Genomic DNA, 15,517 nt, shown 5'->3' on the forward strand with positions numbered 1-15,517 from the left:
ATTAGATAGCCCTGAGGGATGTGATCTAGACCAGGCATTGGTAAGCGTTTTCTATAAAGGGCCAGATAATAAATATTTCTGGTTTTTGCAAGCCATATACGGTATTTGAACATGAAAGTAACCACAGACAATCTGTGAAGGAATGAGCATAGCTTTGTGCCAATAAAACTTTATTTATAAACACAGGTGGCAGTCCCTATCTGGCCCCCTGGCTATAGTTTGCTGGCCCTGCTCTAAAGAATGCATAATTTTCCATCGATGCACACATTTTCTCCAACAGATATAAAACGAAGATGCTATCATGAGTTGAATTGTGTCCCCCTTCAAAATTCATATACTAAAGTTCCAACCCCAGCACCTCAGAACGTGACTGTATTTGGAGATAGGATCTTTAAAGAAGTAATTAAGTTAAAATGAGATCGTGAAGCTGGACCCTAATTCAATAGGAATGGTGTCCTTATGAGAAGAGGAGATTAGGACACAGACACACACAGAAGGAAGACCATGTGAAGACACACAGAGGAGATGGCCACCTACAAGCCAGGGAGAGAGCCTCAGAAAAAACCAGCCCTGCCCACACCTTGATCTCCGACTTCCAGCCTCCAGGACTGTGAGAAAATAAATTTCTGTGGTGTGAGACCACGCACCCCCCCACCCGTGTGTGGTACTTTTGTTATGGCAGCCAGAGGAGACTCACACAGTCTTTCACTTATGAAAAGATGGCTATCTAATCAAGTGAGTAGGTTAGACCATTTTCTCCCTAAAGCTATTTTGTCAAATGCAGTATGTCAAGAAGCACTTCAAAGGTGGAGGTGGGGAAAAGGTTTTGATGTCAAGTAAGTTTAGCAACTATAGCAAATTGTAGTTCCTTCTTAAAAATCTGCTATGATCTCAGAATGTTGAAGCTCTTGAGATGTCCCACAATAATATCTGTTTTAACTTGGTATAACCCAGAGTTTCCCAAGGTGGATGCCTTTTTTTAAAGGTATGATTCTTTTTTTTTTTTTAAGTTTATTTTTTTAAGTAATCTCTACACCCAACATGGGGCTTGAACGCAACCAGGAGATCAGGAGTCGCATGCTCTTCCAACTGAACCAGCCAGGCGCTCCAAAGTTACAATTCTTAATAATAAATCCAGTATTCTTGGAATATGCTTTGGAAACACTAGGGTGAGCAAAAACTGAGACAGGTCTTCTGAGAATGTAAAGATGCTTGTGGACCGATGCAGGATCCAGAAGGCTGGAGGGAGGACGTAAGTGGGTTCCAGGCAGGGGCAAGAGGGGGACTCCTGTACCCAGACCTGGGCGATCATGACATAGGAAGGAGAACATGAAGGGCCAGACGACTCAGAGATGATTGCTCACGGTGTTGTGTCCGAGGAAGTCTGGTCCTAAAGGAAGGATAGTTATCTCTGTTTTCCAGGAGAACCCGGGGCCTCAGTATCCTGTTGTGGAATAAAGAATGGAATTCAGAACACTGGGCCTTTGGTGTCTTCCTTTGGGGCCCCGGTGATCACCTCCCAACAGAACTTCAAAGCCTACTTAGCGCTCCTTGTGTGAATGAGGCCTCAATGGGGTGAAAGCCCAGACGGTGCTTGCCATGTCAGCTCCGAGCCACCAGATGGCGCGCGGAATCCACAGTGCACGTGCATGGGGCTCTGGTTTGTCCCAGCCCTGGCCCAAGGCCCATAGGAAATGTGTTACTGTGTCTCCTTTTACTGAGTGTCCTGCAAGGTTTTTACTCTTTAGAAAGCTCATCCATAGAGGAGCATGTGAAACACCATCCTGCACAGCTGTGCTCTTCCTGTCCTTTCGCTCCTGGGGACATGTCAGCAGAATTTCCCCTGGTCTGAAGAGTCTCACGTATTTGTTCTCGCTGGAACTAGCAGCAGTAGGGAGTACTTAGCTTCCATTTTGAAATCCGCAATCCTGATGAAATGTAATCGCTGGGAAAAAATATCTCAAGGACTGTTTATTAGGGCAACCGCATTTCTGGCATGAAAAACAGACTGCGAACACTTTGTTACTCTGGTATTCGGACTGCTAACACAGCGGGGTGTAAGGTTTTTACGTAATCCCAAATCTCAACCTCGAAGAGTTAATGATGTTACTCATGCCACTGGGGCATGAAAGAAAAGCTTGCATTTTTGGGTGGTTATTGCTTGCCCAGAGCGGTGGAATGAGCCATACGGCTGAAGGCCAAGGGACTTGGCCACCCATGCAGTGAAATAATCCCCAAGAAATGCACTGCTTGGAATGGAAATGAAAAGAAAGTGAACAGTCAGTCATTCCAGGGCATCTACTAAATATTACCGACAGTCATTCAGTCTAAAGTTTGCCTGATTCTTAACACTGCAAATCTCAGATTTGGGATGTATTACATAGATCACAGGAAACAGTTGACAACAAGCAGTTGGAGCCCTGTTGCTGTCAAGCTCCGGGTCGTAAGCAGTGAGCTCTGTTCTTATTTCAGTTCCAATAGGAATGAATAATTAATAACCTAGTTTTTGAATGGAAAGTACATTTCAATGGATGGGTGATGCTTTCAGCAGAGCCTCTGAGGGTTATTGTTTATTTCCTTCTTTCCTTCTTTCTGAAGTGGGACCCTGGATGAGAAGAAAGAAGCAACATTCAACTGTACGATGGCCTACACTTTTTGACCCATCGGAGACTCACGTGAATAAAGAAAAGCAGAATTTCGTGTTGGCATCAGCATCTACTATATAGCAGGCACTCTGTTCCATGTCTTGTAAGTACTTTCTTAATCTTCGTGGCAACAGTTTGGTAGTTGGCATTGGCCCAGTTTTTCAGATGAGGAAATCAGGCTCAGAGAGGTTAAATAGTTTGCCTGAAGTCACACAGCTAGTAGATTCGAGAGCTAAGAGCTGGGACCAGGTATGCCTGCCTTCAAAGCCTGGGTTCGCTCTCTTTCCGCCGGGGCATTTCGTAAACTCACAGAAGCACCACATTGGGAATGATCTGGGGGGTCATCTAGGTGAACCCTCGAAATAACAGAGACATGATTCTGGTCGTCTCCATTAAGTCGAAAGCCAAACAAGTATAAATGTGCCTGAAATCCAAGCCGAAGCCTAAAAGAAGTAAGAGCAACGCTTCAGAACGCAGACAGAGGGCAACATATAAATGTTGATGCGGGTGGGACGGCCATAGCATCCTGACATGTGTGTGTGTGCTGTAAATAAGACTCAGGGGGATGCTCCTCCCTCAAAGTCCTCTGCCCTGTAGCCCCCACAGGCCCCAGAAGGAAAGGTCGAGGTCAAAAGCACCCTCTCACCACTAGAGAAAGTTACCTAAGGGGAGTGAGGGTGGGTGACGGGCTTCAGGCCACACACGTTGGTGGCAGAGCCCGAAATAGAACTTGAGGCCGTGCGTCTCAGTTGAGCCTCAGTGCTGCTTGTCCTAGCTACCTCACACGTCTCTTGCCATGACTAGCTCTGTGTGAATTTGGGGAGGAAACCCAAAACCAGGTTTCAGTTTTCATTACATACCGGAAACTTGGCCTCAGATCACTAAGAAGTTGACTGTGGTTTGTGAACCTTTTAAGCAGAGGGAGCCAGGCTCCTGCCATGCTCCTGCCCCTCGCAGAGGCCGGCAGGGATTTATGGGTGTGAGCGGGAAGGTGGGCACCGTGGTGCCCGTCTAGCCATGTTCCAGGTACATGCTGGCCCGGTGGGCCACGGGCCACCAGGGAGCCTCTGCAAATCACGGCTGCCTTGGAGTTTCTCTGAGCATCCATCGGTTGGGGAATGGCTTGCGGGAGAGAGAGAAAAGGAGGGGATGATTTAGGGGTATGCATATTCATTTGCAAATGAAGTTATGGAAGTTGCTAGTGAGATTTATATTGGTAATTAAGTGATAATGGCTGTGTAAGGCTGCTGGAGTTGGATTTCCTATAAAATAATGAAGGGACCCAGGCCCTTTGGAGCATTGTCTTTTTTTTTTTTTAAAGATTTTATTTATTTATTTGAGAGAGAGAATGAGATAGAGAGCATGAGAGGGGGGAGGGTCAGAGAGAGAAGCAGACTCCCTGCTGAGCAGGGAGCCCGACGTGGGACTCGATCCCGGGACTCCAGGATCATGACCTGAGCCGAAGGCAGTCGCTTAACCAACTGAGCCACCCAGGCACCCTGGAGCAATGTCTTATTGTTTAGCATTTTCAGAAACAATTTCGGTTTCTACGGTACTTTAGACCCACTAACTAGTAACTCCTCAGAGCACCCTTGGAGGGCAGACCACGAGCTGGCCCCCTTGCGCATCCCCCAAAGATTGTTGGTCTCTATGCAGGGCAAGGGGTAGGTAGCCCCACTCCGGCACCAGGCTAGCAGAGGAAGGATGAGACGACGTCCTTCCAATGGGCATGGCCAAGTAGATAATGCTTTGTTGTGTTTTGTTTTAAATCATCCGGATCCTCTGAACAACCAGCCTGAAGTGATGTGGTTTAATTAAGGGGACCAAGGAAACTATGAAGAAACCAGGTACAAACATCATGCAAGGATCTTGCAAGAATTCGAGTCCAAACTACTATGTCAAAGACTAATGGCTGTCTTCGCATGCAGGCTGTCCGTGGGGGCTGGGATATCCACGAGCGTGGGGAAGAAAAACGTACCTATATGACCAAGAGTCTGGGTCAGATCCAGACTGGATAATCAGTCCTTGATTAATTAATAGCTGCCCCCTCTCTATATATATTATTTTATATTTCGAAAGACAGAAAGACTCACTTATCTACATAGGTGTGCTGGAATGAGGTACATCTCTTAGAAAGGAATGGGCTGTGGTTTTCTGAGTTCTTATTTTCTCCTTTCCTTTAATGGTGGACGTCGAAATAAATATTCAGACCTAGGACTCAGCGTGCAGAAAACACTTTAGGAAATAATTTACTGTTCTGAACATTCAAGGTGCAGCCTGCTTCATGGGAAGTGCTGAAAAGCTCAGCTTCTTTTCATGTTTTTCCTCTTTCGGGGTTTTAAAATACTCTTTCAATTCTTTCGGTTATAGGAGAGAGGGCTCGAGGGCTTAAACGTCCGTAAGCTGAGAGACAGGTTTTTAAAATTACGGTGCACCTTGATTCAGTGAAAGAAGTAAGTGCTGACTTTTCCCTTTTGCGTCTTTGGGATTGGTATCTGCCGCCAACATCTATAAATAAACCTCGTCGTAGGAGATTCAGCGAGGCACAAAAGCATGGTGGTGGTCCATATCAGACGCTCGCTCGGTATCTATCTAGTTGGAACAGAAAAGAAAGTGCCAAACAAGAAGCACCATCAGGAGTTCAGAGGGGGCCTCTTTTGGAGGCTGTGGCAAGATGAGGGAAGTTCAAAGAGAACAGGAGGTGGTCTTGCTGGGTCCTGAAGCAAACCTGTGACGAAGGTCACAGGAGAGAGAAGAAAGGGGGATCCAGGAATCAAAGCTCAGCTGGGCCTGCTGATGCCCCGTCAATACTGAGAGGTCGCTGGGGGAGGCAAATCAGAGGGGTGAATGCCAAATAAGGAATTCCAAACGTGCTCATTTACTCAAGAGGAGACTTTATTGTCCTCAGAATCAGGGAAGAAAAGAAGCTAAATTAATAAAAGTTTCATCAAATGTCTAAAAGTGTCACATGCTAGCACAGCATCACGACTGAACTCAGCCCTGATGGAGTGATCGATTACTGTAGAGGGTGGGGGGCCAGTATTTGAACATGCTTGACATAACGGGGGACGGGACACCTCCAAAAGTAAGAGTGTCTGGGATCCAGCCCTGGGCTACACGGGAGGAGAACGGGAGGAATGTTGACACTGGTGTCAGAAAAGGAAAGGGAGAGAAAACTGGGGAGCTGGGAAGACATTTTGTGGGAAGCACCTAATTGCTGGAGATTTGTGCTTCATCCAGAATGTTACAACACATACCTCCTCTTTCTGGGGGGGGCGGTCCCTAGATTCTGCCCCCTACAAATATCATTGGTCTTCTAAGCCCTAATGGTGTAACATCTACGTTCCCAGGGCATTTCCTGGTTGTCAATTTGTTGTCTTGAGACTAAAGTGACCTTGGAGATCTTGAAGGTGGTAGACATTTAACCAAGGCCTGTTAATTAGAATCTGAAGTGTGTGTGTGTGTATATATATGTATATATATATATAGTATGTATGTGTATACATATAAATACACGCACATACACCATTATACACATATATAAATACATACATATGTACATATGTATACATACACTTAGGGCCTATATATATGCAAACACACACATAAATACACTTATATATACACACACATATTATCTACATATACATATACACATATGCCAAATATATATATGCACAAATAAATACATATCTTCTTAGAGCCTGCATACACACACACATTTAAACACACGCACACACACATATACATATACACATATGAATGTATATACTCACTTAGGACCTAAATACACATACATTCACACACACACACACACACACAGGACATACGATACGTAAAGTTATTCTGACACACATGCTTAGGGCCTATAGTATATATAATATTATATATATATAAGAGCAAGATCTTTATTAGTGCAGAGTAGTATCTCAAGTATATTTCGAAGATGACTGTTTGCTCAGGGTTTCCAGAGATGAATTAAATTATTGTATTATGGTTAGTATAATTCGTCACATTCTTCTTCTCTTGCTTGGCTAATTCTGGTTCTTCCCCAAAGATGTTGGTTTTAAAAATTTACTACCAATCTCTAAAACTAAGGAGCAGGCCAAAATCTTGGGTCTTAAAAGACTGTAAAGCACAGTGATCTTTCAGAATTACCCAGAGACACATAACAGAAGACAGGAGGAAAAGAGGTCAAGTGGGCATCTGAATGCACAGACACATTTGTAACAGGGAGCCTCCTCTCGTAAGCTGACTGCGTGGCAGACACGTCCTCATGTACCTCACACATGCGAGTCCCTTAATATGGAATAAATGAACGGCCGCCGTGATCTCATTGCCGGCTCCTTTTTTCCCTTACCCCTGGCCCCCACTCAGCTTTTCACTTCATCATCTAGGATTTAAATATCTGCTTTTGGCTCACTCCTCCCCAGTTTACATTATTTTCTGTGTCTTTTTTCCTGCGGCTGCAAGACAGCTTTACCTATAACATGAAAGAGGGGAGAGAGTTCCCAGCACCAGCTCCCTGTGGGCCAATGGCCTGGAGGCCTGGGTCAATCCCCAAATCACTTGGGCCTTGGCTCCCTCACCAACCAGATCTCATTCTCTGGAGGAGGGCTACGGGTTGAATTGTGTCCCTGAAGAAGATGCGTTGAAGGTGACTTGAGGTGGAAATAGGGCCTTTGCAGATGGAATCAAGTTAAGGCGAGCTCCTGCTGGACTAGGGTGGGCCCTGAATCCAGTAGGACTGGTGTCCTTTGAAGGGACAAAGAAACACCCACCAAGAAGTATGGCCGCCATGAGGCAAGGGTTGCTCGCATCACCAGAAGCCAGACGAGAGTGCAGGGTCCTGGCGACACCTTGATTTCAGACTTCTAGCTTCCAGAACCACAAGATGGTAAGTTTCCGTTGTCAAAGCCACCGAGTCTGTGGTACTTTGTTAGTGCAACCCTAGCCAACTAACACAGGACGCTGGGGGGAGAGCGGTTGAGGGCCCCTGGCTTTGAAATCAGAGAGATCTGAGTCCAGGTTTCATGACTTCCTAGCTGATGATTTGGGGCAAGATTTCTCACTGTGCCTCATTCTTTCCTGAGACCTAAGTGGCTTATGAAGGGGAGCCATGCGCCCGCTCCCCCGGAATCTGTGCATACTAGTTTCTTCCTCATTCCCCCTTTCCCTCCTCTCCCTTCAGACCTTCTACTTTCCCAGTCTTCCAAATGTTGTCCTTACAGCTTCAGCCACTGGGAAGAAACTCATTGGAACCACTCTGGGTTTCCAAATCCAAAAGTCCAACCTCAGGGTCTGGTGCCCTTGCCCCTCACCCCAATCAGCAGTGTTCGGAGAACGGGGCCATATCTTCCTAAACTTGTCAAGAAAGCCTGACAAATTGTGGTATGTGGTGAAGTCAGAGGACACACGATACGTAAAGTTACTCTGAGACCTGTGATAAATGTAAAGTAGCACTGTTTTTTGTTTTGATTCGTCACATCCTGATGAGGACTTCCCCGTCCTTCTGGCTCTTACACCCTCAACTCTCACTTTGCCCTCCCCATGTCCTTCTTCCCACCTCCCCACTCTCCACCCAGATCCATCCCAGGCTTCACGACCTTATTCAGGACCCTCTCTTGCCAGAAGCTCCTCCAGCTACCCGTGTCCACACCTGTCTCTTCCTTTTTAAATTCCTACTGCCTTTATGGTTATTGTCACATAGCTTAGCCCCTAAGTGTCTTCTCATTGGTCCCTGGCCTAGATTCGAAGCCACCTGAGGGTAAACAGAACAAAAGCCCTTGTATCTGCAAACCACGAGGTTTGGACAGAGTTGTGGCTCTTCTAGGTCCCAGAGCGGTCTCCCCACAAATACTTGGCCAAGTAACTGATTCACCTCTCTGCATCCCATTTCAACTCCAGGCTCTTGGAGTTTCTGTCTCCCCAAGGTACCAGATCCAGGGAAGCTACTAGCTCTTATCTAAACCGGCTGTCGGACTGCCCGTGGCCCGTTTCCTACTTTCTTCCCTGGGCTTGGTCTCACTCATGAAGCCTGGGCGGGTGGGATGGGGCCCCCTGGGCTGCTACTGATGTGGGGTCAAACTGGGGGATGTGAGAAAAAAGCTCCATGATGAGGGCAGCAAATTAGGACCTTTGTCAAGAGGAGACAAAGCATCGCCTGGGAAGAAGAGAGCACATCTCGGAGGCCAGGACAAAGCTTCGCAGGCCAGGACCACCCGAGACTTCCAGCCCCAAGCAGGCGACGGAGTCCCTCTCCAAATATAACTGGATACAAGAACAACACTAAACATAACGTACAAACTGTTCAGGTATACTGAAATTAAAACAGCTTCTTGCTAGGCTTTTCTGTCAATGAAATTCTAAATATGTTCATTGAAGCTGGACTTCGGTTTCCTTCCTCCCTGCCTCTCTCTCTCTCTCTCTCCCTTTTTCCTTGCCTTCCTTCTCCCCTCTTTCTTTTTTTCTTTGTTTGCAATTTCCCGGAGCAAGAGCATATGCAATTTATGCAGAATGCTGGAAAAGGATTCCTGCCTCACTCAGAGGGCTCCTCCATAGGATCTTCCAGATCCCTTCCAGCTTGGAGGTTCTGTGAGTCTAGAAATGCCTTGATGAAGGAGAACAAATCCAGGCTTTGAAGTCAGACATACCTGGTTCCAGCTCCAAGCTCTCATGTTTACTTTCTGTGTGACTTTGGGCAAGCTACTGAACCTCTCTGAGCCTAGGTTCGTCATCTGAAAAACTGGGCCAATGCCGACCGCCAAATCACGGCTGTGAGGATGAAATGGAAAAATACTTATCAAACACACAGCAAGGATGGAAATGGAAGAATGGCTCAGAAAATCTCCTGCTGGGGAAGCTGGGAGGAGGCCTGCCTGAACAGAGAAGACGGGCCGCGGGGCGTGGTGTGTGGGGACGCAGAGACGGAACTGCGCGTTCCCTCAGCTGGTGCCCAGGGAATTCAGCGCTGTTGCTGAGAGGAGCTACTTGGGTCCGCTCCTTCCCCAGGGCCTGGCCCTCCTTCTGTTCTCTCTGTCCTTTGTGGTCCCAGATTCTTGTGACCAACCCAGGTCTGCCCCTGGGCCCTCTGCCACCATTGTGCTATTCCTCCTAGGCCGCACACCCCGTCACACAATGATTTCTCCTGGGCTTCACTGCCTCTAACTGGACTGAATTTATCCCATCCCCCCTTGGACTTTCTAACTGTTGTTCCTTCTTATTCACGGAGTTCATTCATTCCACGAACATTTGGAGGGGGGTTCCACCGGGCACCAGGGCCTGTGCTAGGCTCCCGGACCCCCAGCCCTTGTCCATCTGCCCCAGGATCCTGCTGCTTGCTCTCCTCGGGCTCCGGAATAACCCCTACCCTCAGAATCCTTCCTCCCTTCCCTTCCCGGAGGCTGGCTGCACTGCAGGGTACCTTCACCCCCCCACCAGGAGCAAATCCTGACACTGCCGATATTTGTTGATCAAATGAACACATAGAAAAGGATTTTTTTTTTAATTACCACCCCTTCCAGATCCCCAGCCCCCTTTCAGACTGATGTAATCCAAATCACTGTGCACAGTGATGAGTTAAATGCTAGCAGCTTGGTGATTGTGCATAAGTGAGTTCTAGCTCTCAGGCGGCCGTTATCAGCACCTCTGTGAGTTTCTGATTTTCAAGTATCCCTAGGGCTTAAAAATGCTAATGGTGGCTCTCTTCCTACTACTGTAATAATACTTAGCACTTATGTCCTGCTACATAAAATCAGTTCAAGTGCACCCACACCCCCTGGTGAGCTGGGTCCCTTATTAGCACCCTGTTGTCAGTGAGCAGCTGAGGGGTGATGGGGTTTGGCTAGGGTGTACTGGGCTTTGATCTGAAATTGTCCTCCCCACTCCTGCCCTAGAGGTCTATGCTATCCCCCGAGAGTATAAACAGGCGGCACCTTTCCAGGACCCCAGCCCCCCACCCCCTCCTCAGAGGTCTGAGCGGGAGGGTGGCTCTTACTTCCAGAGGCAGAAACCCTGTGAGAACTGTGACAGCACGATCCTCTGTACATGAAATTAGCCATGGAGATCGTGCTGATTAAGTTACAGTTACAATGACTGTCAAAACAGCGACTTCTCAACAGGCTTGAAAAAGTTAATGACCTGTGGGAGAAGGATGAACAGGGCGCCCCATCGTCCCAGGTTAGGAAATCAACTTGTCAGGAGAGGCATGGGTCCAAATCACCCAGAACAGTCCAGAGGATTACAAAGCTGACAACCCCTTCCTTGGCATGCCCTGAAGAAAACGAGAAAATCTGTGTGCCCCAAAGCGTCCCCACATTGCCTCACCGGGAGGGTGGGCTCGACTCCCTGTGGCCCCCTCTTCCCCGAAGCCTGCCTGTGGGTCTGAGCTCTTGGCCTGGGGCAGCAGAGCCCTGAAAGGCTGGGAGGTGAGCAACGAAGGATAGCTGGAAGAGAGATGAGGAGAGGAGGGGGAAGGAGGCTCTTGGGGGGTAAGGCAGAGTCCACAGAGGGATCCTGAGGCATCCTCAGGTATGAAGTTCTGCCCCAGGCCAACCCAGGCACACTTCAGGACCACAGATTTTTTTTTTTTTTTTTTTTTTTTCCATTTTAAGGAACTAGAAACATTCTAGCCCCATCGCCTCCTTTTACAGTTGGGAGATCTGAAGTTCAAAGCCTTTAAGTGACTTCTGAGAGGTCACAGGCCACATTAGAGCCAGAGTTAACTTTTTAATATGAGGAAGATTGTCAAGATTATTAATAAAGTTGCCATGCGTATCATGTGACAGTGGAATCGGAAAACGTTATTCTGCTCAAGTAAAAGAGACGGGAAAGGATAATCGCAAAAAGGAACACAATTTGTTTAAAAGCAAAAATATGAAAACCGCAGTAAGGAAAAAGAGGGGCTGCAGTCAGGTCAGCATTTTGACCCAAAAAGCAAATCAGTTGATTGTCCCCACATTAGTTGACAGGGTTTAAGGCAATTCGACATCATGGGAGCAATACGTGGTTTCCGGCCAAACAGGATTTAGGATTCCCGGTCCCCGAAAACTTTTTGCACCATCTTCTGTAAAAAAAAAAAAAAAAAAAAAACAGAAAAAAAACACAACAAACTTTATGCCACTTGAATTTGCACTGTCTGATTTATTTGCCTGCAAACTGGAAACTTCACCTCATTATAAAGATGTGAGTCAGAGCTAGGAAATGCCAAAACCAGTGTGCAGAACAGAAGATTCTGGAGAGGTGGGCTTGGGGGTTGGGCAGGGGCTCTTTCCTGGTCGCGGCAGCTTTCCGTGGTGTCTCCGTGGTTGGGAGGGCGGGGGTCTCTGTGTCCCAACAAGGATCAGCCATGCAGCCCGCTCGAAGCATGCCTCCACCTCTGTCAAAAATCCTCCAATGGCAAAAACGAGGTGCTCGGTGTGACTGAGCAACGAGAAAAATAGATGTTCCTATTCTGAAGCTGCCTGCTAATTATTCCAGGGACATTCTTCCTGTCAATCTTTTATTAATTATCCAGGGGAAGTGATTCTGTAAAGCAACACACAGTGAAATGATTCATCTGACATAACTTCCTTCATTTTCTGTCCAACTGAAACAGGTCCAGAAGCCTCAACGAGGAATGGAGGGGAGAGAAAACGAAACTGAATGTCCTCCAAACACAGGGCCGTGTCCTGAGCTGAGATCCCCAGCATCAGCCCTGGCGCGAGCTCAGGCACCGGGAAAGGTCTGTGTACCTTCCCTTCCCCAGATGTTTATAATGAATAATGGATTCCGTGAATAAATTCTAATAGATGCCTGAATACATTTTAATAACTAATGACTAAAATTAGGAGTGAGAACACCGCAGAGTCTTAAATATATATTTAAAGTGTTACAAATTATAAGCATTTAAATTATAAGCTTTCAAATATTATAGAGGAAATTTTTAAAAATTAAAAAAAAATTGCTGTACTGTTAAGCGCGATGATGTGATGAACATGAACATTGTAAAAGGAATCCCACAATTGAGTTAATGAACATGGCCAACACCTCAGATGGTAACTTGGTTTTTAGCGAGAATACATAAATTCTACTGTCTTAGTAAATTTCAATTATACAATACAATATTATTAGCTATAGTCACTGCGATACACGAGATCCTCATATCTTGTTCATCTTATCGCTGAAAGGCTGTACCCTTTTACCAACCGCTCGCCATTCCCCCCATCTCCCCTAGCCCCTGGAAATCGCCATTCGCCATTCTACTCTGTTTCTGAGACCCAGTTTTTGTGTCGGCTTTTTTTTTTTTAAGATTCCGAATATAAGTGATCCCATGCATTATTTGTGCCTGTCTGGCTTGTTTTGCTTAGCATAATACCCTCCATGGGTGAACGCCCATGCCGTAAATGGCAGGATTCTTTTAAGGCTGAATAATATTCCATTGTGATATCTATATCTATGTCTATATATGGGTATCACATTGTCTTCATTCACATTTATCTGTCAAAGGACATGTAGGTTGTTTCCATACCTTGGCTATTGTAAACAATGCTGCCATGCACATGGGAGTACAGATATTCTTTTAAGACGATAATTTTGTTTCCTTTGGATATATATCCAGAAGTGGTATTGCTGGATCCTAAGGTAGCTCTATTTTTAATTTTTTGAGGAACTTCCATACTATTTTCCACAGTGGCTACACCAGTTTGCATTCTCACCAACAGGGCACAGGGGTCCCTTTTCTCCACATCTTTGCCAACATCTGTTATCTCTTGTCTTTTTTTTTTCCAGGTCTCCTAAATTTTATGAGCTCTCCTCTTTTTTTTTATTTTAATTTTTTAATTCCAGTATAATTAATGTACAGTGTTATATTAGTTTCAGGTGTACAGCATAGTGATTCAACTATTCTATACACTCCTTGGTGCTCAATGTGATACGTGTATTCTTAATCACCTATTTCACCCAGCCGCATGCCCCCATAACTTCCAGTTTGTTCTCTATATTTAAGAGTCTAATTTTTTGTCTCTCATTTTCTTTGTTTTGTTTCTTAAATTACACAGAGGAATGAAATCATATGGTATTTGTCCGTCTCTGGCTAACTTATTTCACTTAGCATTATATCCTCTAGATCTATCCTTGTTGAAAATGGCAACATTTCATTCTTTTTATGGCTGAATAATATATATATATACTCACATCTTCTTTATCCATTCATCTATTGACGGACACTCAGGCTGCTTCCATACTTTGGCTATTGTAAATAATGCTGCAATAAACATAGGGGTGCATGTATCTTTTTGAATTAGTGTTTGTGTATTCTTTGGGTAATTACCCAGTAGTGGAATTACTAGATCATATGGTAATTCTATTTTTAGTTTTTTGAGGAACCTCCATACTGTTTTCCACAGTGGCTGCACCAGTTTGCATTCCCACCAACAGTGCACGAGGCTTCCTTTTTCTGTACATCCTTGCCAACACTTGTTATTTCTTGTGTTTTAGCCGTTCTGACAGGTGCCAGGTGATCTCTCCTTGTGGTTTTGGTTTGCATTTTCCTGAGGATGAGTGATGTTGACCACCTTTTCATGTACCTGTTGGCCATTTGTATGTCTTTGGAAAAATGTCTGTTCAAGTCCTTTGCCATTTTTAAAGTTGGGTTATTATTATTATTATTATTTTGCTATTATGTTGTATGGGTTCTTTGTCTATTTTAGATATTAACCCCCTATCAGGCATACAGTTTGCAAATATTTTCTCCCATTCTATAGGTGCCTTTTCATTTTGTTGATGGTTCCTTTGTCATGCAGAAGCTTCTTAGCTTGATGGATCCCACTTGTTTATTTTTGTTTTTGTTACCTTTGCTTTCAGTGTCAAATAAAAAAAAAAATCATTGCCAAGACCAATATTAAGGGTATTTTTCTTCAATGAGTTTTTTTTTTAAAGATTTTATTTATTTATTTGAGAGAGAGAATGAGAGAGAGAGCACATGAGAGGGGGGAGGGTCAGAGGGAGAAGCAGACTCCCTGCTGAGCAGGGAGCCCGATGTGGGTCTCGATTCCAGGACTCCAGGATCATGACCTGAGCCAAAGGCAGTCGCTCAACCAACTGAGCCACCCAGGCACCCTCTTCAATGAGTTTTATGTTTTCAGGTCTTATATTCGTGTCTTTAATACATTTTGAGTTGATTTTTGTGTTTGGTGGAAGATAAAGGTCCAGGTTCATTCTTTTGAATGCGGATATTTAGTTTTCCCCCTACTGTTTATTGAAGAGACTATTCTTTCCCCTGTGTACATCCTTGGTCTCTTTGTTGAATAATAATTGATCATATAAGGGTGGGTTTACTTCTGAGCTGTCTATTCTGTTCCATTGATCTGTCTGTTTTTATGCCAACACCATACTGTTTTGATTACTGTAGCTTTGTTTAAAATCAGGAAATGTAGTGCCTGCAGCTGAGTTCTTCTTTCTCAGGATTGCTTTGGCTATTCAAGGTCTTTTGTGGTTCCATACCAATTTTAGGATTGCTTTTTCTATCTCTGTGAAAAATGCCATTGGAATTTTGATAGGAATAACCCTGAATCTGTAGATTGCTATGGGTGGTATGGACATTTTAACAATACTAATGGTTCCAATCCATGAACACAGAATATCTTTCCATTTATTTGTGTCTACTTCAATTTCTTTTATCAGTGTTTTCTAGTTTTCAGTGTACAGATCTTTCGCCTTGTTGGTTAAATTTATCCCTATGTATTTTATCCTTTTTGATGTTATTGTAAATGAGATTTTCTTAATTTCTCTTTCTGACAGATTGTGGCTAGTGTATAGAAATGCAACTGATTTCTGTACATTGATTTTGTATCCTGCAAATTTACTGAATCTGTTTATTAGTTCTAATGGTTTTT

At 44.9% G+C, this 15,517-nt stretch overlaps 1 long non-coding RNA gene across 1 annotated transcript; it reads left to right on the plus strand.

The window, feature by feature from the left end:
- Window positions 1-2,111: 2,111 nt before the first annotated feature.
- Window positions 2,112-14,521, plus strand: LOC115937278 (uncharacterized). The gene is made up of 3 exons (XR_014146335.1): window positions 2,112-2,450; window positions 2,599-2,748; window positions 12,241-14,521. It is a non-coding gene; the product is annotated as an uncharacterized LOC115937278 (long non-coding RNA).
- Window positions 14,522-15,517: the final 996 nt, after the last annotated feature.

This window comes from Leptonychotes weddellii, chromosome 6, assembly GCF_054177405.1.
Source record: "Leptonychotes weddellii isolate Sample4059 chromosome 6, ASM5417740v2, whole genome shotgun sequence".
NCBI classification, from domain to species: domain Eukaryota; kingdom Metazoa; phylum Chordata; class Mammalia; order Carnivora; family Phocidae; genus Leptonychotes; species Leptonychotes weddellii.